This window comes from Protopterus annectens, chromosome 14.part0 (assembly GCF_019279795.1).
Source record: "Protopterus annectens isolate FY-2018-M chromosome 14.part0, PAN1.0, whole genome shotgun sequence".
NCBI lineage: Eukaryota > Metazoa > Chordata > Ceratodontiformes > Protopteridae > Protopterus > Protopterus annectens.
The window spans coordinates 705,127,583-705,151,893 of NC_056748.1; positions in this window are offsets into that span (position 1 = coordinate 705,127,583).

Sequence of the window (24,311 nt, forward strand, 5' to 3'; positions counted from 1 at the left end):
ATAATTAACAAATCCCCTCTGTAGCAGACATCTACAGAAAGAAAATCAGGAGGAGCTGCATAGTTATACCCATCTTTCCTTTATTTCCCACCTGCCTCAATCCACGCACAGCAGGGAAGGAGCTGCACCATATGCCTTCTGGAGAAAAAAGTGTTCTTGCAAGGCAGTTAAAGAGCAAACTTTTGATGATGTTTCTTTCTGTGAACTACTTACTAGCCTGTTTATTGATTTTGTTTTGATGTATGCACTAGTTAATCAGGTAAAACCACTAGGCACAAATGCCTCCTTCCAGGAATGACGCAGGAGCACTGTCTGGTTAGATGGCTTGCTTGGAGTAAAAAAAAACAAGTTTGCAACTGGAAACAAAGAGAATCAATCCTATATCAAGAGGATGAAGCTCATTAGAAGCGCATAGCTTTAGATATTTAAGTCATTATACTTTTTATCTGTCAGCTGAAAGAGCCTGAATTACAACTTCACACCACTGCTTGTGGTATAGTGTGACCTTGTATATATTGCACCTCCCATGTTATGTAGTACAAAAAAATATGTGACAGTAGCCCTGGATAATAAAAATACTTTGACTCTTACTCTAGCATCTATGGTGATGCTAACCATACCCATACACAGCTGTATAGGCAGAAAGTCAAAAATAAATTGCAGAAACACCAGAGTAAATTTCAACAAGGTTTTACTAAAATATACTTCAGGGGGGGGGGGGGGGGAAGCAGCAACAATGTTTCCCAGCATTCTCTTTATTTCCTAGGCACCCTCTAATGGGTGTGCCCATACACTGCCCCAGGTCAACTCATTAAGTCCCCAGGGATAGGTCAACTCATTAAGTCCCCAGGGATTGAAAAAACAATTTCATTAAATGCATTGAAAGTGCCCCATTCCATTTACTTGAAATCAAGCATGTTTGCAGGGAGGTGCAACACCAATGTGGGGGTCTTTGCCTCCTTAATTAAGTATGACCATAATATTGATGTACCAAAATAAGAAAAGGGGATGTATTTGAACAATCTTAGTCTTTTGCTGAGTGGAGATGTGGAAAAGTATCCTTGTGCATCGCACACATCATATGAGTGGAGACAAAATTCTCCTGAAATTAAAAGCTGTAATATAGTTAACCTAAATTTCTGACATAGCTAAGCTCTCAATAATGATGGTGTGTCTACCAAACTATAGAGTGTGCTGGACTTATTTGGTTTGACCATGGGATTTGATCTGATTTCTCTCACTGAGTTGGATTTTTTAAATAAATATTTTATGGCTGACGATATATCTGAGGCACTATTTTTTTTGTGCTCCCAAATGTTTCTGGTGGAGGAAGAAAGGAAAGAGGAGGAGAGTGTTGGGCACCATGATCAGGGTTTTATCTTCTTCTGTACAGCGGGAGGGTGTTAGGCACCATGATCAGGGTTTTATCTTCTTGTGGAAAGTGCGAGAGTGTTGGGCACCATGATCAGGGTTTTATCTTGTTGTGGACAGTGGGAGAGAGTTGGACACCATGATCAGGGTTTTATCTTCTTGTGTACAGCGAAAGAGTATTGTGCACCATGATCAGGGTTTTATCTTCTTGTGGACAGTGGGAGAGTGTTGGGCACCATGGTCAGGGTTTTATCTTCTTGTTTACAGCGGGAGAGTATTGGGAACCATGATCAGGGTTTTATCTTCTTGTGGACAGTGGGAGAGTGTTGGGCACCATGATCAGGTTTTAGCTTCTTGTGTACAGAGGGAGATTGTTGGGCACCATGATCAGGATTTTAGCTTCTGCTGGGCACCATGATCAGGTTTTAGCTTCTTGGGTGCAGAGGGAGATTGTTGGGCACCATGATCAGGGTTTTATCTTCTTATGGACAGGGGAAGAGTGTTGGGCCTTGGGTACCATGATCAGGGTTTTATCTTCTTGTGGACAGTGGGAGAGTGTTGTGCACCATGATCAGGGTTTTAGCTTCTTGTGTAAAGCAGAAGAGTGTTGGGCACCATGATCAGTGTTTTAGTTTCTTGTGTACAGAGGGAGATTGTTGGGCATCATGATCAGGGTTTTAGCTTCTTGTGTACAGTGGAAGAGTGTTGGGCACCATGATCAGGGTTTTATCTTCTTGTGGACAGTGGGAGAGTGTTGGGCCTTGGGCACCATGATCAGGGTTTTATCTTCTTTTGTACAGCAGGAGAGTATTGGGCATCATGATCAGGGTTTATCTTCGTGTGGACAGTGGGAGACTGTTTGGCACCATGATAAGGGTTTTAGCTTCTTGTGTACAGTGTGAGAGTATTAAGCACCATGATCAGGGTTTTAGTTTCTTGTGGACAGTGGGAGAGTGTTGGGCACCGTGATCAGAGTTTTGGCTTTTTGTGTACAGAGGGAGATTGTTTGGCACCATGATCAGAGTTTTAGCTTCTTGTGTTTGGCACCATGATCAGAGTCTTAGCTTCCTGTGTACAGCGGGAGAGTGTTGGACACCATGATGAGGGTTTTAGCTTCTTGTATACACCAATAGAGTGTTAGGCACTGTGATCAAGGTTTTAGCTTCTTGTGTACAGTGGGAGATTGTTGGGCACCATGATCAGGATTTTATCTTCTTGGGTACAAAGTGAGAGTGTTGGGTACCATGATCAGCGTTTTGGCTTCTTTGTACAGCAGATTAGTACTACCCTTGGAAGGTGAAGCAGGCTGCTTGACTGCTGGATTGAACATGTGATTCATTGATGATGGAGGAACAGAGTTTGGAGTGGCTTGTTTTGCCAAGATATGCAAATAATTTGCTTTTGGACTACATCAGTCTAAGCCTGTGGTCTTTGAATTTAAATCTGAGCTGTGACTGTAATCTTTGTTAATAGCCTGTTAATGAATTTTAGCATTTAGGTTTGCCTGACAATCTGCCCATCAAAACTGGCTAGTGTGTTATTGGAGAGAAGAACTTTATTGATGCTGCCTTGGACTCAAAATGTTTTTAGATAATAATGTTTGGACCAAACTCATTTAGTTTTTTAGTATCAGTTATTAAGTTATACTGTTACTTCTTTATGTAACATTGTGGTTTATTCGGTGTAACAATGTTATTTTAATATGTAACAAGGTTTATTTCAGCTATGGTATCTGCTTAGCAAGATCTGTTGTTACCAAATTATTACATTCTTGCAGTAAATTTATATTATTAGTTTCAAATTATTTTGAATCATTTTTTGATGGGTTATATGTAAAGATCTTAGGAAATAAATATAATAAACTTGAATTTCAACTTCTGTAGGCAGTCTATACAAGTTTATGTTACTTGTCAGTTGCCCAGCTTATTCAACAAATATATTCACAGAAGAAGTACTGGTGGAGAGCAAAATCAAGTGTCAGACTTTACAGCTTGATAGTCCAGTTATTACTGCTAGTTTTGTTAGCTAAAGCTAAAGTGACATACCCCAGGATTCAGAGCTACAGCCAGCAGCAAGCCTTAAGATAGCTGTTTTCCTGTTGATGGTAGTACTTTCAAATTCAGAGACAGGATCATTGTAGAGATTGTACATGTTCTGTATACTCACCCTGGTGGGCCATCTCCCCACCTACGTTACATGCTAATGAGGCAACAAATAGGTGGAACTCTGAAATAGCAGTCACAGAAAGCTGGAGAAAAAATAAAGAAAAGACCCAAGAAAGCTTTGGCTATCCCTGCCTGACTTAAAAACAACAGAGCCAGGTAGGGATATAAGTAAACAAACATGGAAATTGAAGCACACATTAAATAGGAACATGGCTGTACCAGGCCAGTTCACCCTTGTTGTTTCATGATGTTATCCTAGCTGCTGTTCTTCACATCACAGATAGTGGTAAATGTTAATGTATGAAGTAGCTAAGGAAGCAGAGAGAAGACAGATTTCCATTAATGAATAAAAGAGTCACAAAACAGAAGTACTTAGAGTGATGAAGGAAAATGCGAAAACAGAAAAAGAGAATTATTTTCAAACAAAAGGAATATATGGTCCCACTACAAATTATAGACCATTTGAAACAACTGGCGTCCTTTAGATCATATTGTAGACCCAGCATCTGTTAGATTAATTGACAAAAGTGAATTCATCTTGCATTATTTGACTCTTCGGTCTTTTGTTAAAGACCCTTCCATAGTTTGAGAAGATATTTTCTCGGCTGTATGCAAATACAGTAGTCAAAGTATTGTATGGTCTTTATATAAATTTCAGTATACCTAGCAAATAATATTTGGGACTCAGTGGGTGATATTAAACAAAACTAAGAAAAATAAATGGGAGGGTCTACCTATTAATGCAGAGAGGGGTTTCTTTTGCTATTGTGAAGAAGGAAAGGTAGAATAAAGCTGCAGAGAGAGAGAGAAAAACTCTGGGTCTATATTAGAAGATTGAAACTCCAAAAGAGAAAACACTTTTATCGAATGCTAAAACTCAAAACCACACAATATCAAACGTACGGAAGAGCAATTTTTTTCCCAGTGAAAAAAATTTTGCCATTTCCTCCACTGTGGTGTGATCTCAGAGTTGGTATATTTAAGTAGTGAGGGTGTGAGGGGCCCTGGAAAAAACATCTCTGTTCCGTATGTTCGATATTGTGTGGTTTCAACTTTTAGCATTCGATTAAAGAGCGTCCACTCTTTTCGAGTTTTGATCTTCTAATATAGACCTGAAACTATGGAAAACTATAAAGTTGCCCCTCAGAGGAAAAGACAAAACTCAAGAAACATCCAGCGAAAAGAACTGGTACTAGATTTTTTTCATTGCTCATTTTAATCTATTGGGACTGCTATGTGCTGATTAGAGGTCCTTTGGATAGTTCCTTCATGATACACTATTTTATCTTGCGCAGCAAAAAATTGAACAGTTTAGTAATTTGAGTGGTGAGTTTTAAATTGATGTACATTTTCTCGGTGAAACAGTCGCAGCAACTACCTACGGAAGGAGAGAGCATCAGTGATGTTGTCAAACAAGGTAAAGATATATTTCCATTTATATTAAAAAGTCATTTAGATTTAGAATAGAACTATAGTAGTTACTGAATTGTCAGTACTGGTTTTAATGTAATCTCAATGCAAATGTTGATTTATAATGTAATTAAGAAGGTATGCTATTTTGAAAAGTTTTTACTGCAGAGGTTTTACTTGAAAACTGTCTTTGAACCAATTTACGTAGCCAGTTAACAAAGACAAATATATAAATTAATTAACTTTCATAGCTTTGTGCAGTAAGCAATATGAATTGAGACTATGGAGGTATATGGCATAATTTCATAATTAGGTAATATGGTAACCTTTTAAAAGCATAACATGGTTTTTGCCCAAATGTTAGTATTTCTCACACACATTTCAGTACTCTCTAACTGACCAATTTTTCAATACCATAGAACTGGGTTTAGTAGTGGGTACTATTTTCCTGGATCTTCAAAGAGCCCTTAAAACAGTGGACCATAACTTACTACTAAACAACGTATATGAGATTGGTTTCTCCAGTGAGATAGTGCAATGGTTCAAGAACTATCTAGCAAATAGAACCTTCAGTACTTCTGGCTGATACGAGCATTATTTTAGTGGTTCCATAGGGCCGCTGTGCTAGGGCTATTATTCTTGTCTACTCCTCTGGGCTAGTGGTTAATGAGGTGGTTTTATGTGTGTGAATTACAGAGTTCAATCCCTGATAATGGAGAAAGGGGGTTGCTTTCTTTATGTGGGAGGTTGGCATAATGGTTAAGGTGTTTACCTTACAGACACAAAGTGCAGGATTTGATTCCCACATGGGGTGAATAGCTAGGTTTAAAATGACCCACAAGGGCAGTTAGCCTAGTACTAATCTGTGAACCTATTGCTGTTTGTGTGGCCAGAAGGGATAAAGCACTCATCCTGTATATATGAATAACCCACCATAGGATCTTCACAATACAAGGTGAACAGTGTATGCAGCCAGTATCGTGCTGCTTAGAGCAAACAAGAGTACTAACCTTCTAATATTGAGCTGCAGAATGACCTTGCAAAAATATCAAACTGGCTGCGCAGTAATAATCTGACAATCAATACTAGCAAAGTAACAGTCATACTTACTGGTACACAGAGAAACCTCAGTAATAAACACATAGAGGAATCTCAGTAATAAACACACAGAGAAACCTCAGTAATAAACATACAGAGAAACCTCAGTGATAAACACACAGAGGAAAGTCAGTAGCAAACAACTATTATATTACTTACCCCAAAACTCTCCCCTGCCTCTCTGACAGTATTTTCTAGTTTTAATCCCTTTCTTTGAAGCACATTTTCTTAAGCCTTAGTACTTAGTACACCCCCATCATTTCTCTTTCACTCTAATACTGTCACTTATCCACATCATATTCCACATTTCTCTCCTAATACAAATATTTTCATCTCTCTGATTTTCTGTCTTGTCATACACCATCCAGCCCCTCCATAGTCTTTATCATTTGGTAACCATCAAGTACATGGTTTGTACTGATTTATACTCATTTCCATTTCTGATCAACTATATAGTCATTAGAACTGCATGGAGTACCCCAGCTGGAACTATCTTATTACGATGAAAGAATTACCTCAACATGTAAATAGATGGAGTGCATGTGCACACACACCCTCGCGCACTCACGTACGAGTGTGACACACACATACATACACATATAAAATTAATACGTATGTATGCACATGCACATACACACATACATAATAAATATGTAGATATATTAAAATCTTTTATATATATAAATGATTGTAAAAAGTTGAATGACGTATCACTGTGGATCAATCATTATTGAGAAAAACTGAACAAAGTGCAAATATGCAATGTAAAGTATATTTAAAAAATAGCCTAAGCTGTGTGATCAGAAATTGCAAAGGCTGTCTTTCTTTAGTTAATTCAAAGTTTAACAAACATCTGTCTGAAAGAGCCTGAGCAGCCATCCAGGGAAGCCTGACTCTGGGCTGCAGTGGTTTTGTAATACTTGAATTTCATTTGTGTAATTAAATTGCCTCATTTTCTTCCTGGCTGTTTGCTTCAGCACAGCTTGGGAGACTTCCCTCACTGGGTTTCGCGGGCAGTGCAGGTTAACCTTCATGCTCAGTTAGTGTGGCATGAATGTAAATTGCCATTATTATATCCATCTCATTTATTCAATGGCCTTTTTCAAGTCCCTTGACACTGTTGCTAGGTGCTATAGCCTTGTGCTGATGTAAGGTGCTGCTTCGGAGACTTCTGGAGTTGTATATCTCCACTCTGGACCCTTGACATGCCTGCTATAAAGCAGTTTTAAGGCATGCATCCAAAACTGTAATGCTTTCCTAGGAACACCTTAGGAATAGTAACACTAAACTTATATCTGCATGCAATGATAAGGAATGGCGCTTTGCTTCTATTTAATAAGGAATAGTTTTACCAGCTTGTCAGTGGTTGATCACTGCAGATTTAATCCATAAATGAACTCCTTGTTCCATCAGATTTCACAGTCATAAGTGACTTTTAGCACAGAGCAGGAGGGAACATTCTTTGCTCATTGACAATTTTTGTGAATTCCTATATCACAAAGTAATTTTGCTGAAAATAAGTTTCTGCCATCATCGACTTTGCTGTTTTCATCACTATTTTACAACATGGAGTTAGTTTTTATTACTTTTAGGTCGTGGGGTAATCCTCCCACGTGGGGTATGCTGGGACATTGCCTGTTGGAAAAAAACATCTTCAACTCTACCGTTGTACAGTATTGTCATTCACTGAATTTACCTTCAGCAAGTTGACATTATTCTCATCAAATATGAGTAGTCGTATAATAATCCATGTCACAGATTCTGATTGCATTTGGTTTAAGCATGACACTGCACAGTGACCAAGGATCTGATAGTGCCACTTAGCAGAAATGCTCTGAAAGAAGTGCATGTGGTCTGTACTTTGAAACATAACGATGTTAGAGCTGAAAATAATACATCTAGAAGGGTAGAAGTTTAAGCCTCTTGTTTGTTGGGTAACCTGGATATCATCCAACAAAAAAACAAGATGTCTCAAGATGAAACTTGCTCATGTTTTTAAATTTGCTTTTTGTGGAAAAGGTGATGGGCAGAATTGCATGGAACCACTTTATAGCTTTGCTCAACTATGAAGCTTATTTTAATGCTTCTAGACAACGTTAAATTTCAACTATCTTACAAGAAATTATCAATAGGCAAAATGCAGTATGAATAACTATTGATTCAGCCATTACTGATAGTATCTGAGGGTACAAGATTTAGGAATACCTTTATTTTATAAAGTGCTTAAGTGGGGTCTATATTACGTGATCGAACAATGAAATGTTCAAACACATAATAATCGACCCCTAAATGTCGAACCGTGGGAATGTCAAACGGTTCAATGGAGATCTCCGTACAGTGCAGACATGGAAGTTTTCCATTGTCTCGACTGTAGTGCGATCTTGGAGTTGATATATTTAAGTAGCGGGGGTGTGGGGAGTGCATGGGGGCTTGCCCCCCTGATTAAAGAGTTTTTATGGTTTATTTGAGTGTTTTTATGTTTTCTTTTTTTGTCGTTCGACATTACAGCATTTAGACATTTAGGGGTCGATTATTACATATTCAAACATTTCACTGTTCGATCATGTAATATAAACGCCTTAAGTGTACTCACTTTCATACTTTAATAAAATAAATGATAGAAAAAAGTATGACATTAACATCTGCAATGGAATAGATGTCCTTGGAAGACTATAAAAAGGAAAAGTTATGTAGATAAACCAAACAAATGAACTGAACAAATGCTGACTTTGTGGGAGCATGGGTGAAATTCTTGGCTAGGCTTATTAGGGCCTCCATGGCCAATAGCGTAGTATCATCCTATGAACCTATAAAGAGCAACGGCTGGCTCAATGTGTACCACTACTACAGAGTACAGTACTTAAAATCTCTAGTGAATGTTTCATATTGTGAAGGAAACTACACAATATTAATAGGGCAGAAAGGACCATGTGACCATTACATGATATGATGTAAAGACAGCTAGATTTGCCAGCACTGAATAGAGATGAAGTGAAGTGAAATGCAATGCATTTTTTACATAGGCAGAGCGATTGCCCAGATAGGAAAGAAGATGCTGAAGCCAGAATGTAGGAGTTTTGTGAGGCTTCACATAGAGTCCTCCACCCAACCATGGAGGCTGAAGCTCCACAAGGAGAAGACTAGGGAGGCATTGAAAAGACGCAAAATTAATATACTTAATTCACAATATGATAAGATGATTAAACTTAAAATGTAACCTGTAAAGGGGCTAAAAAACTGCTGGGTGAGATTTGACAGAGCTTTGAATGAGCATAATTGAGCATAACAACATGAATAACATACCTGAGGGTAACATCTTTAAGAAATGAGAATATTCAGAGTTCAGAGGTCATCACATCAGTCAAGAAGATGGAAGTGTAAAAGCTAAACAAAGAAGGAGGCATTCCTTTACACTGAGGGTGGAAAGTATATGGAGCTTGTCTATTATGGTGAGAGGAGGCATAATAAGAAAAGCACAAAGGTTGCAAGATATCTGATTGGCAATCCTTACAATAACATAGGGGTAAATTCTGAGTAGAAAGCTGGATCCTCAGAGTATGACATTTTAGAAAACTAAGCAGGCCATGGGTGCTTTTGTTACTTATCTGCTTCAGAGTTAGTGTTTCTACGCAGATTTGAAAATTAAAGCATAAGAGATCTTAACACCCATAAGCAATAATGTCAGCCGGAGGCATTAGGAGCAGAGGGCAGGATGTTGCAATTCCACCATCTCATTAAGTCCTCCATCAAACAGTGCTGTGCATTTATAAAGGCCCAGTTTAAATAAGGGTACCAGTGTTGATGGTACTGGATAGGATGGCAAGCAGTAGCACCAAGAATTACAGAAGGTTAGGTGGGAGGTTGGCAGAATGGTTAAGGTGCTTACCTTACAGACACAAGATGCAAGGTTTGATTATCACATGGGGTAATTGGCTAGGCTTAAAATGCCCCACAAGGGAAATTAGTCTAGTACTAACCTATGAATCTCTATGAAGAAAGTGAAAGTGAAGAAATAGAGAGGCAGATAAAACATGACAGAAAATGTCGAATACCAACAAGAAATCAGTAAAACCCAATGTGGAGCCATTTATAATAAAAATAATGCACCTGAGCAAGAAGGAGCACAGGCAGAAGTAGGGCAGTTTGAAGGACATGGGACAATTCAGATGGACATGAGGAAGCATTTTTTTACTTGGAAAACCACCTATTTGGAAGGACAGGATCAACTGCTTACATCATATAAGTAGAATTTGCACACCTGTCAGGCTATGTATCCTTCATTCTGCAAGCAATGTCTAGTGTCCTGAATACAGGAAAGGGACCACCCTTCCTGCGTGTCTGATTCTTCATGGGATGCCATGCAACCTAAGCACATCTGAATAAGGGTCAGGGCTAGAGAAAACAATCATTTCTGCATGAACACAGACCGTCACACCCAAGAACAATTCCTCCTAACTACAGCTGTCTTTACTAAAGTATATTTGTATACATTTATAACAGGACAGTATTTTAAGGCAAGTTTAATAGGTACATGATGTCACAATCTGGGTATCTTCAATCCACTCTTCTCTAGAGTGAACCATAAACACAAGCATTTGTATGACTCAGTCTTTGTTTTAGCAAACTGCAAGGACTTGCATGCAGCTGTACCCAGGCAGGTACACCTCCCAAAGGAACATATTCAATTTTAGCTATAAAGTTGAGGCTTTATTTACACTTTAACCTTCCAGCTGCAAACTAGTAAGTATCTTGCCATAATTTGACTTCTGTAATTTCCTCTCAGCTACTGAAGCTGAACCTAGCTCTGTCTCTAGAAAAAAATGCTTTAAAACTCTCTTCCATATAGTTACACAGTCAAAACGTATGGGTATGTAACTTTTGTTTAAAATGGTATCCACTGCTAACATTGGGATATCAGACAGTAGACTACATGAAGTGCAGTGTTTCCTAGTATGAATATCACACAGTAAGAAATTGCATTTTTTTTCCTTAAGGTGTATTGACCTTGGAAATTATTACATAAAGTAAGAGTATGCATGGATCAACCCCCCCCCCCCCCCCGCTCCAACTCTAGAAGGCATATTGCACACTTTGACCAAAGAACTTAGTTTGAATTCTGTCATTAATTTATTATGAATTTGAGCAGAAATTGACCTAGTATTATTCATTTAGATAACATTGTACTTTTTTAGACAAAATAGGTAGTTTGTTATGGTCTTCTCTTTCATTAAACATCTTAGGTATTAATTGAGCCTTTGGAATAAGCACTCTGGCACAAGGCAGCTGGATGCATGTCATAGGTTCATAAGTGTGTACTAGGCTAATGAGTACATGTGCCTTTTTAAGCCTAGCCATGCATTCCGAATTTCGGACAAGTTCTAGTATCCTTGATAAGTAAAAGCAGGGGAGTGGGAGATGAAACATGTACAAGCAGGGGCCTGGGAGATGAACCATTTATAGGCAGCCTGTGTTCATTAGAGACATAGATGCCAAGCCAGGCATGAATTTTAGTGTTCCCCATCTAGTTGTCCAAATTACATATGAATTGGCTTAGGGAGGAACTCTGCTTCACATGGATGGGGAGCCTGTTCCAGAGACATGGATGAGGAGCCTGTTCCAGAGACAGGGTAGCCTCTGGAATACATGCATGTCCTTATGACACCTAGTGTTTCAGCATTCCTGTTTCATTTGTTTTCTTTCTTTATTAAATAGGTAGATGTGCCAGTCCTAGGTCACGTCAGTCATAGCCCAGGTAGCCCTCAGCTTAAATGTGTAGTAATAAAATTAAATGTTAGGTTTTATTTGCAGTGTGACTGCTGTTTATGTAGTCATTTATTGCATACAACTATATTTTAGTATATGTTTACTCTATGCAACTACTTTGCACTTGATAAGTGTATGTCAGTGATAATTCTATAATAACTGAAATGTAATTCGGGGAAGTTATACTGTTTATGATGCCCATCTTGCTGAGATCTTTAAGGGAAGTTATATTGTTTACAATCTACATGTTTTGGAGAATGAGAGTATAAATCCCACCTGCTGACACCAAATGTGTTACCAGCAGTGGTATGGTGTCTAAATGCATATGGCTGCAAGATTATTAATATGTGAGGGTCAATTGGCCTTAAAGACATTTGGTAAGTGTGCACAACTATCTTCGGTAATTCCTGACATCCCTACATCCAAATAAGTATTTACTCTCTATAGCTACAGATCAGATTCATAATCAGTGGTTTCACAGGATTTTAGCTACATCAGCCAGAACCTAGTGCCTTCCAGTGCAATCTTGCCTACAGTAATTGAAATATGTACAAATTATTTTATTGTTTTTATTATTTAAAGAATTTGAAGGTAAAGGATAACTCCAGCACCAATACCCTTTTCCCCTGTTCATATTAATTTTGAAACCAGACACACTACCTTGGCAAACCAAACGCATAAATTACTGTTTACCCATAAAATAAACCTAGCTATTAGAATTTAAATGTTAACATTTTCCTCTGAGCAGTTACTCTTCAACAGGTGGACACAAACACCAAATAGTGGTCAGTACACTAGACTAAATAAATAAATCAAAAGCCTCAAGCTACTAAAATTATGTAAAGGTCTTTACTTAATATGAACAAAATAAAGCATTCCAAATTAAAAGTAAATATACAAGGAAAAATAATCATGCTCAAAACGTTAAGATAAAAGTTTTGAGCAAACGTGATGTATAGTGTAGACCCCAATTAATGTTAAGTAAAGATATACTGTACCCTCTCTGTCATTAGCTGTCACAATCAGAATATAATCTGCTACATTTATAAGTAAAGATATACTGTACCCTCTCTGTCATTAGCTGTCACAATCAGAATATAATCTGCTACATTTATAAGTAAAGATATACTGTACCCTCTCTGTCATTAGCTGTCACAATCAGAATATAATCTGCTACATTTATAAGTAAAGATATACTGTACCCTCTCTGTCATTAGCTGTCACAATAAGAATATAATCTGCTACATTTATACAGGCAGCTCTGTGTCTTAGAGCATGCTCCATCAGAAAAATTAAACAACTCCCCAGCTAAGACTATTTCTCTGTTTATACCAGTCCTAGATGAGATTTCCTGTAAGTTTTAGTTTTGAATTATAGAATATATTTTCCTGTTACCACAATTGCATAGTTTATGGAGGGATGCCTAAATAAAGCAATATCTTTTGACCTAGAGCAAAATTGAGGCAAGTGTATACCAGAGATTGTTTCAATTTCACATTTTGCTTTGAAATTTGTATTTATTGAAATGGCAAGTAAAAACGCAACTCCTTTTAGCTTGTAAAGAATTGCTTTCATTTTTTTTCTTAATTTAACACAGCTTTAGTACAACTTAGTTTACTTCTGTGTTTCACTTCTGAAAAAAAAGTTACATTTTTGCAATATGTTAGCACATTTCACATATTTTATTCAAAATGTATTTACTCAGAACTGCTCTGATATTTATGTCGTAAAAGAAGGAGCTTGTCTTGCAAGTGGAGCACTTTATTTTCAACATTATTACTATATTTCATGTGCCCTGTGATATACATATGCTTTCTCAATGGCTATTTAAAACTCTGACAGCACTCAGGAGTACTTTCAGTAAAGTAAAAAAGTTACCAGCTGATTATAAACTAGCAGCAGAAGCCTTATCCTACCCAATGACAATGTGTCCACACTTTGGAAGATTCTTTTCAAAGTAGGAAAATTCAATGGCATTTCAAGGTACAGGCCTATAGCCATTGTATTCCTCTGTCAAAGATACTAAAAAGGTGTATTCGCAGACAAGTCCTCGACTCTGGTTACAAACAGATTTCTCATCCCAATCCAGCATGGCTTCCGCCTGCACCACAGCATTACTACTGCAGTCAACCAGAGTAGGAACAGTGGCAATTCTGGTCTCAGCAATATTCTTTGATCTGTCCAAGGCATTTGACACCGTACTCCATCATAAACTATTACTTCAACTGCCTTCATCAGGCCTAGTCTCATCATCATTATTCTGGTTTCATAGCTGCCTCTCAAACAGGATTCCGACAGTCAAATGGGAAAAACAACATTTCTACCTTGCTCCCTGCAACAGCTGGAGTACCCCCAAGGTTCAGTATCAGGTCCTCTACTGTTCAGTATCTTCACCAATGATCTGCAAACTGCAACTAAACATGCATCCGCCATACAGCATGCAGAGGATTCTACACTAATCTGTTCTGCCAATAATCTAGAAATACAGTAACATCTAACAGGAATCTGCTACTGCCACTGAGTCATGACTAAAAGACTCACATTTACTATTAAATTCAAAAATAACACTGGTCGTATTCACTCCAAAGCAACCAGCTCCCCATGAGCAGCAATTTGCTATCACCTCCTTCAATAATACTGCAATAGAACTCATAATCAACACCTGACTATTAAGCATCATAACTGACTGTCAGAAGTTCGACCACCACATAAAACAGACAATAAAGAGAACTTAGCAAAACAAAAGACCCTCTGTAAGATCAAACTATACTTAACAGACAAATCCAGAACAACCATAGCATATTCTTACCTTCTCCCTACCCTTCTTTATGCCACCTCCATACTCAATAACCTTAATTCCACCTCAGTGCCCTCACTAGCCCAATGTTACAACAAAATAGTTAAATTTGCCTCAAAGCACAGCTATCAAACTCACCAATGTATACGTCTAAAACGACTTCAGTGGCTCTATCTATGTCACTCCCTAACCCAGTCACAATTAGTGACGACACACAAACTCTAAACCTCCCTCAAACAACTTGTTCTTGCATTATAACACCACCAGACCACTATACTCCACTGTCAAGTTGTTACGGACTGTAAGCAAGTCCAAGAACTCTGCTGGAGACACACTGTACCCCTCCTATATCACAAAAATTGGAGACTCTATACCCCCCAACTCTTAGATAAACTGAAAATGCTAAATCATTCAAAAAGCAGCAAAATCTATCTACTTACCTATATGTCTGATAAATGACTACACTCATGCTCCATTCCTGGCTAAATCCTTGCACTAACTCTCCCTATAACCTCCTAAAATTCAAGCTTTTTATTCAAACTCATTTAATGCTCCTTTTCTCTACTCCACCCCCAACTTCTGCCTATCTCTGCGTGTCAGCACTACCTGCCACAACTCCTTACTGCCTTGAAAACATACTGCTTATTGTTAATCTAAATGTTTGCCCAGTCAGGCTATCCCAGTAAAAAATGCAATAAATAGATATTAATCTATAATGAATAAGAAGGACCCGGAGTTTCAGCAGCTGGACCTAAATGTAAGTGTAGATTATTCCTTTATAAAAGACAGAGCACCTAGTGGACAAAAAGAGAGGATCAGGTCATTAAAAAGCCATAAAGTATATTTAGGTATGGGCACTCCAGGGGAACATGCTGTTTTTAATATATGCAATCATATGTATAATTGTAATCAGTTACATTTAAAATGGGTATACTACGTATTATCAAATTTTCACTTACCTGAAAATTACATTAACGGACAACTTCACTGAAAATGTATTTTAACGAATACCTCAATCACCAAAGTTGTACTCTGAGAAATTAACCATTATCTGATTTTTGCTAGAGGCCAATACAGAACTCAAAGGCATCCTGGAGGTCTGGGATGTCTTCCATCTGCTATTACTTTCCTTATGACATGGCTCATTTACACCAACTTTTTTATGGCATGATGTAGGAGCAGACATGCATTGGGGATGCACTATATCTCCCTACCTCTTCAACAGATCAGACATATCCAATGTCCTGGCCACTCTCTGGGCCATGCTTCCTAACCACACTATGGCTCCAGTCTCCAGCAGGTATTATGACAGAGGATGACCACATAACCTACCTCCCTATCACTCTGTCAGACACTCGAACTGCTAACTGAACCCAGGCAGACTGGTCCGTAGTCAGGGCCTTATCCATCTAAACCACCACTGCAGCTTAAAACACATTTCCTTTTGGTACCATAAGGTACTTCCCATCTACTGCCTAGCTGCTGACATCACTATAACCGGTTATGACAGTGTCCATCCCAATTTCTGAGCTGCATGGACAGGGTGCAAAATGTAAAAATTAGGCAGAACTTTGCAAAGATGATTCTCAGTTTTCCATTTTTATTGATTTTGAACTGTTATATACACGACTGCATATATTAAAATGATGCGTATGTCAAAACAAAGACAAAAAGGTGAATGTGTGAAAATTCATCTCTATGCACTGATTTATGTGGCTTCATGAAATGTCCTTCTATATTTTTGTCACTGTTCTTCTAATGTTTCACATGCTTAATCCGCTCATACCATTTATAACTACATTAGTTATATTTTATTTTTTGTAAGGCAAAACAAAATCAGAAAAAATTGTGCATGTTGACTGGTGGTGCAGTAACGTACATTTCACTGTCAAATCAACAGGTGCCCAGTAGTATAAGCAGTCACCATGATCCCATAAACCTTTACCTGGCATTTTGATAGAAAGTTGAATGCCTTTATACAGCATACTTTAGAGGTGAGTGCCTGATGATTTCATGCTAAGTGGTATGCTGGCACATATGATCCCTAACCTTTGACTGATGGACACTGGCACACATGTTGTCTAAACTTTGACTAATGGACACTGGCACATATGGTGCCTAAACTTTGACCAATGGACAATGGCATGCATGGTGTCTAAACTTTGACTGATGGAATGCAGGCATCTGCCTTCTGGCATTCTATGTGTTGCTATATAGAATGTGAGCTCAAAACTCCTCTGAGTTGTTGTTGTTGTCGTTTGTCTTTCGGCTTTTCCCAGTAAGGGGTTGCCACAGCGGAACTCCGGTCCGCTAATGATTGGCAGTAGATTTTTATGAAACACCAAGGTGCCAGCTCAACACCCAACCTTCAATGAAGACACGTCCATTTACGCACACGTCTTTTGAACGCTACCCAACCGCGGGGAGGACATGCAGACTCCACACAGAAGGCACTCCCAAGCCCAGCTGAGAATCGAACAGGAGAACCTCTTGCTGTGAGGTAACAACGCTACCGCTGTACCACCGCTTAAAAAATTCTACATCCTTGGTTACACTGCTAAATTGTGAAATAGTTTGCTGTTTTTGTTTCCTACATAAACAAAACATACATGTGAATTTCAGAAAAAAACTGCAATAAATGTTGCACTTTAGCTCCTTTCATGAGATTTATGATACATTTTTATTGTCCTGATAAACTGCTGGATGTCAGTGTTGCAGCAATGCAGAGTCTTGTTTTGGACTGAGAACACACATGGGTAAAGTTTCCTCTTAAATCTTTGATGTGCAGAGAAGTAATGCCGGCTGAGATATGGAAAAGCTCTTAGATCTGCGTATTATTCAACACCTGAATTAAAGCATTCAAAACAAAAATATAAGCTGTCTGCAATGCTCAACTGCAAAAGGCTACAGCTTACTAGATGTGGTTTATATGCATGGATTTGTGGGGTGGAAGAAGGAGCCCTGAGGATAATTTTCAGACTCAGACCAGTAGCACTATCTGGTTACATGACTTGCTCAGTGTCGCACAGTAAGTAAACAGGGAGTAGCTCATTAGCAATTCATAGCCTTAATCTGCTGCACTAACTGCCATAATTGGTATTAGAGCTGGAGAAAGGACAGGATGGCCATCATCAGTTCAGATACTTACAAACCTCTGGAGATGATGGCCTATGATGAAATGACAGCTAATGGAGTACATTGGAGCGGCCAAGTTGCAAGACAAACTTACAGTCTGGGTACAGTATGGGACTTAAAAGATTGTCCTACTTGCACTCTTTGTGAAATCAAGTTAGCAGAGAGGACTTTACACTAGATGTGATCCTGTTTAGATTTCCACAAGAGCTTTAGAAATCCAGCTGCATAGCTATGCAAAGATGTTTGCGTTTATAAATATTAAAAATACAGTCGACTTGTTCTCATTGCTTCCCTGCTCATTATGTTCTTTAACGGCGTAGCAGAACATATCCAGAGAAAGATCCATCAAGGCAAGCACAGCAAGGCCATGTAGTACGTTGGATATGAATTATCAGATTTACAGAGAATTAAAAAAGGACTCAAGCACACAGCAAAAGAGTTTTAAGGTCAGGTACTTGACTTCCTGTTCTGACTGCGGTGGTGGTGCTGCGGTAGCGTTGTCGCATCGCAGTTAGACGTTGCCCATTCGATTCTCAATTAGAGCGTCTTCTGTGTGGCGACATGCATGAATAGGCGTTCCTTCGTTGAAGGTTGTGCGTTAGGCCCGGCAAGCCAGCACGTAAAAATCTACTGCCAGTCATTAGCGGACCGGAGTTCCACTGTGGTGACCCCTAACCGGGAAAAGCCGAAAGACACAAACAAACAAACTTGATTTCCTGTTCTCAAATATTAAATGCAGCATAGTTGGGATAAAAGTCCTAAAGTCATTATGAAATGTATTTCCTAGTAGGATTCCAGTCAGCAATGATGACTTTGAAAAGGAAATAAATTATTAATTTGGTCTTAGAACTTTAAACAGGGTTGCAAGTATGGCATGAAGATGCTAGACTGCCTACTACAATGCCAAAACTGTGCGAAAGATGAAAGAACTAGAAATTATCCAGACATCTTGAGATGGAGAGCACAGTCTCAGAAAAGGCGAGGTTTGGAGGAAAGTTAAGTAAGTGCACTGCATGAATGAAAGGGAAGTTAATCCTGTTTAGTGGAAGAGGAAAGCCAGATCGTTGTAGGACAGGAAAGACTGAACTGCATGAAGGGAAGTTATTAATGCTTACTGGAAGAGGTTGTTGGATTATGGGGGGATCTGAGGTACCAGAGAGGGTGGAAGGGAGTACACTAGATGTGGGTGGTACACATGACAATGGGAGGTAGTGGCTAAAGAACAAAACCTTGTAGTGGCTAAAAGAGGGAAATCAGTAAAAAACATGGGGGGGGGGGTTAATATGCTTTTAGTCAAATGGGAGAGCCAAGCTCTGTGTTCTTTAGGAGGCAGGAAAATCTTGGATGTTCTAAAGGGGTGATTATTATATATATGCATGATTCAGAATAAATCCTTTAGATCTAGTGAAAAATCATTTACACATACCTTATATATGATATAGTTAAGGAAGTGTGTTTATACAATTGTCCATTAGATGTCAGTAAAACTTTTTTTTTGGCTTTTATCAGTGCATGCTTTGAACCTGTGCTTTGCTTGCTGGCAGATATCAGGTGTTAGTTTCTGTAGTCTGATGCTTACCAGTGTGTGATTTGCAAATATTTCCACATGGATTTATATTTTGTGCTGATTTGCACAATGTCCACACATGACAGTAAGTTTCATCATGTGACTGATATTTTTTTAAATGGTGATGCAGGAGTCTTGAGTTAGATTTACTGAAGACACTGATAGTTGGCTAACAAAACCAGTCTTTTTCTAAATTGATAGTCTGCTGGCTACTTCAAGTTTGAATTAAATAAACATTTCTTGCAACTTAATATTTCCTGTACTTTTTTGCAGCATGTGGGTTTCCTACAGTATTTCTGTTTGGTAAGGATAGTCTTTTTGGGATATTGGGTGCACCCAACTTGCTTCTTTATTTCTGCTCATAGCCATGCCTGGCACATTTTCCGCAACAATGAGCTTTAGAACTGATTTCACTGAGTCAAAAGTAAGTTAAGCATATGATATTAATGCCAGATATCTATCATATTTAAATAAGCTCATCTAACAGATTTAAAGCACCCTCTGCTGCAAAGACCATCACATTATATTTATGCCTATGACTATCAGATGTTACAGACTGCATTCTCTAGTCATGTGACTGAAACTGTAGCATGCCTCACAAATTTAACACTGAGGTACAGCATAAAGGGTGAACCTGCTCTTCTTAGTGTGCTGTCCTTCTGCTGAAAAGTTAATCCGAGGCCCCATCTGCCTGAGTTGGGGGTACATCAGATGGGGCCTTGGCATTCATTAAAAAGAGCAGACAAAGTTCCCATGTAACCTCGCCAAACTTCCCCCAAGTCAGTATGAATACTACCTTGGGTCTCTGTTCAACATGTCAATAAAATAAAAAATAAATAAAATCAGATCCTTTTAATCTTTCAAGACCGCAATATGACATTGCACTATTAAAATGAGTATACATTCATCATTGTTAAAATTCTTCACTGAAATTTCCATTGCGATGTCTACACCCTTCCAGTAAATGACAGACCAACCACAAACTGCATGCTTTCATTTTTCCAGCTCTGTAACCCAAGTTCAAGTTATGACCTCACCTTTCCTGCATTCATGTGATATGCTGGTATCAAATACAGGTAGGATTCTATATCTGTAGACCATCCTATGCTTTCAGTGACAGACTATTGCAACCAGGCAAAGTTGTTAAGATAAAATTTTTACTAGTGAACAAACAGGTGGCTAAAGTAACACTTTCTCTGCTTATTTGCAAGAATATGACAAATGGTAAAATGTAACTGCCACAAATCAGTGTAGTTACAGCACTCTCAATCTTAAACATAGCCATGAAAGAAAGAAACAGCGGCATGCTTTACAACATCAGCTAGCAGAGTTTTGCTTCATACAAGAGGGAGCCGCTAAAATAGATGTGAGTCTCACCATTGTCCTGTGGGACATTATTAGAAAAAAAAAACACGCTCAAGGATTTTCTTACCTCATATTTTTATTCTGTTCCTCAGAAAATGTGTGGTTTTCTGGCAAATCACAAAGGATAGAAGTCACTAAATAATGACATACGTTTGATTTTCAGACCTTATATCCTTTGGAAAATGCATGCTAACACAAAGCATGTTATTCTAGCAACTTTCTAATTTTATAAGTGCAATATCTAAAATATGTCCCTATTTTTGAACCTTTGCCCGTCCATTATTTTAGTCCTTGTCCAGATTTCTTGTGCTGAGAGGTTGAGAGGTATGATTGGATACTCGTCATCATAGGTTCATAGGTTCATAGGTTCATACTAGGCTATCTGCCCAAGGGCATTTACAAGCCTAGCCCATCGTTTTGTGGCTTACGCCACCCCTTTAGTATGGGGAACTATACCCATTATTTTGCTGTGCCTCTGTCGAGCAGTGACACTGAGGTAATCCCTGGGGTATATCTGCGATCTCCCATCCATTGGTCAAGATTTCTCTTGAACAAGGCCAGCGAGGTGCTCTGCCTCACATGTACCGGGATTTTGTTCCACAGCATAGGGAGTCTTTGGGTGATGAATCTATCCCTCCAGCACGTCCTATTAATAGCCGTGTCGAGGTTTAAGTCTCCGCCCTTGTGGCTCTGATGGATCTAGATTTTTGAGGTGAAGCATATTCATCAAATCTGGGTTTGACATGGCCTTGTATGTTAGGCAAAGGTCACCTCTGAGCACTGAATAGAGCTGGAGTTCTTTCAGTCGGGCAGCATAGGACATATTTTGAGACCCTTTATCCTTTTGGTGAGTAACTTTGTGGCCTCTCCAGCTGCTGCAAGTGTCGGGTCAGATACATTCGAATGGGGCATTGTACTCAATCATTGGTCTGATGAGTGATGAGTAAAGGGAGACTATGACCTCCCTTGATCTAGATGAGAATCCCTTCATGATAAGGTGGGCAATGTAGAAGGTCTTCCTAACTACTTTAGCTACATGGGTGTCGAATGACAGACTACTATCAACCTGGGTCCCCAGGTCCCTGATAACTTCTTCTGTGCTCAGTGGATTGCCACCTATTTGGTAGCTAGGGTAACCTTGTTTTTCCCGAAGGGTATGACTATGCATTTTTGGCATTTAACTTTAGGCCGTGGCTCTGGCACCAGTTATCCGTTTCTGTGAGACCCTTCTGAAGGATATCTGTGTCAGATGTGTTTTCTACTATGGCCCAGTTTGCAGTCATCTGCAAACTTTGTCAGCCATAACCCTCCTGTGTTTGCTTTTACTGAAAAGTAGATGCCAAACAAGAGTGGGCCCAGGACTGAGCCCTGTGGGACACCACTTGTGACAGGCTTTGAGTCTGACATGGCGCCAGCAACTCTGACCCTGTGGGTTCTGTCACTCAGCCAGTTTGCAACCCATCTTGTGATGTATGGGTTAACATTTAAGCTGATGAGTTTTTCAATGATACCCGAGTGGGGTATTGTATCGAAGGCCTTAGCCAGATCGAGGTAGGCTGTATGGACTGCCTTTCCCTCATCAATGGCTTTGGTGACTGTTTCGAAAAAGTCAACCAAGTTTAAAAGGCATGATCTGCCTTTGACAAAGCCAAACTGGGTTGGATCCAAAGTCTGCAAATTCCCTATGTCTTTATTTATGAGGTCCATTATGATCCTCTCCATGGCTTTGCAGATAAGGCTTGTCAAGCTTTATAAGTGGGCTATCCTACCAGCCTAAAAAGGCAGAGTATTTTACTGACTGCCAGATTATATAAGCAAAGGTGATCTGGTAGATGTGTTCTTCCCAGATCTTGGATTCAGTATGAAAGTTGAGAGGACAAGTTTAGGACCACAGTGACGAGAAAAGAGGTAGAGGTTTCTAAAGGATATTGAACAGAGTGTGTTGATTCAAGAGTGAGGGGTGTCATCTGTATTACAACTAATCAGAGGGCTTCATGGTGTGCCATTGCTGTGTCTTGCTTTGCCTCATTATAGCTAAAACCACATAACAACTGGTGATATAAAGGTGGTGAGAAGGGGAGAGGTACTACAGATAGTGTGTCAGAGCAGGGCTTCAGGAGGAATTGTACATGCTGAATGAATTATGACAAAAATTGTAGCCAAGGATTATAATAGGAAGTGCAAGATGAGGGCACATATCTTTGGTAATAAGGATCCAAGAAAAACACTTTGACATTTAGGAAATAGAAGAGAAGTTTGACATAAGACTCAAAATGAACAATTCAGGTCAATATATCAAGGCTAAATCACTGACCAGCAGGATGTTCGGGTACATAATTTGATGTATGAACTCAAACTGGCATACCCCTTAACGGTCCAGATTTTTGCAGAATGTCTAGATTTTTTGTCTCATATTTTTCGTCTATTCATCATCAAATTTGTGGTTTTCTGGCAAATCATTGATGATTGAAGTCACTAAATAATGACTTCATATCCTTCAGAAAATGTATGCTAACACAAACCATGTTATTCTGGCAAATTTCTAAATTTATAAGAGTGATATATAAAATTGTCCCTGTTTTGTGCCTCTGTCCCCAATTATTTTAGGGTTTGCCCAGGTTTCTTCTGCTAAGAGTTTAATAGGTATGATGCAAAGGTAACGCTTTTGTTTCACCAGGAGTGGTGAGTTCTCAGATCCAATACCATGTGCATCTGTGAAAGTCATACTTGTTAAATATTAAAAGTACCTCAGAAAAAGGGAACAGAAATGATCAGAGTCACTTGAGAAGTAGCCATCAAGTGTAGACTTGCATCCCTAAATATGTTTAGCCATTGATACGTACCAGGTAAGGCAATGGTAGTAGGAACTACAGAATCCTAAATGGAAGATGCTATGCAGAATTCAAAAGTAAAAATAAGTAGGGAGGGGGCATAACTCACTGATGACACAGAGCAAACCTTAGCATAGCTCTCAGCTGTCCATGGCTTTGCCTCCTTCCTTTGATCTGTCCATTAAGAAAATGTTGGAATTTCTGGTAAATCATTGCATATTCCAGTCAGTCAATAACACCAGACATTAGAGTTTCTTATGTCTTATTTTTCAGGAAATGCAAGTTGATGCAAAACCTCTTGTACTATCAACCTTCTAAGTAAATTAGACTAATTAAAAAATGCCCCGTGTTATTTTGTTTATTTTACATTGGTTGACCGAGTTTGTCCGACTGAGCTAAGTAGCCCTTTTTCAGCAGAGGCCAGGGGAGAAAAGCTCCACATGTTCTACAGATTATAATTTACAAAAATAAGTAAACAATCAACAACTGGTTTACAGAAAATATTCAAAGCAACATATACATAAAAGCAAGGATTTACTACAGTAAACTAATCATTATGTCTGTCAGATTTAGAATCCTACATGATTCAGAAGGACTAGTTTTGTCACCAGGCATAAAATCTTACATTATGCAGATAAGAATTCTGTAATGTCCTTAGGCTAGAGAAGTTAATGTGAGACAAGGTTTAGAGAGTTAACGAAAATTACATAGGTTGGGAGCAGACAGAGGTGTGCAGTTAGGGTACATAAACTGTTTAAGTGGGGGTGGGTACAGAGGCAGGTCCATTGGCTTAACAAGTATCCTTTAGT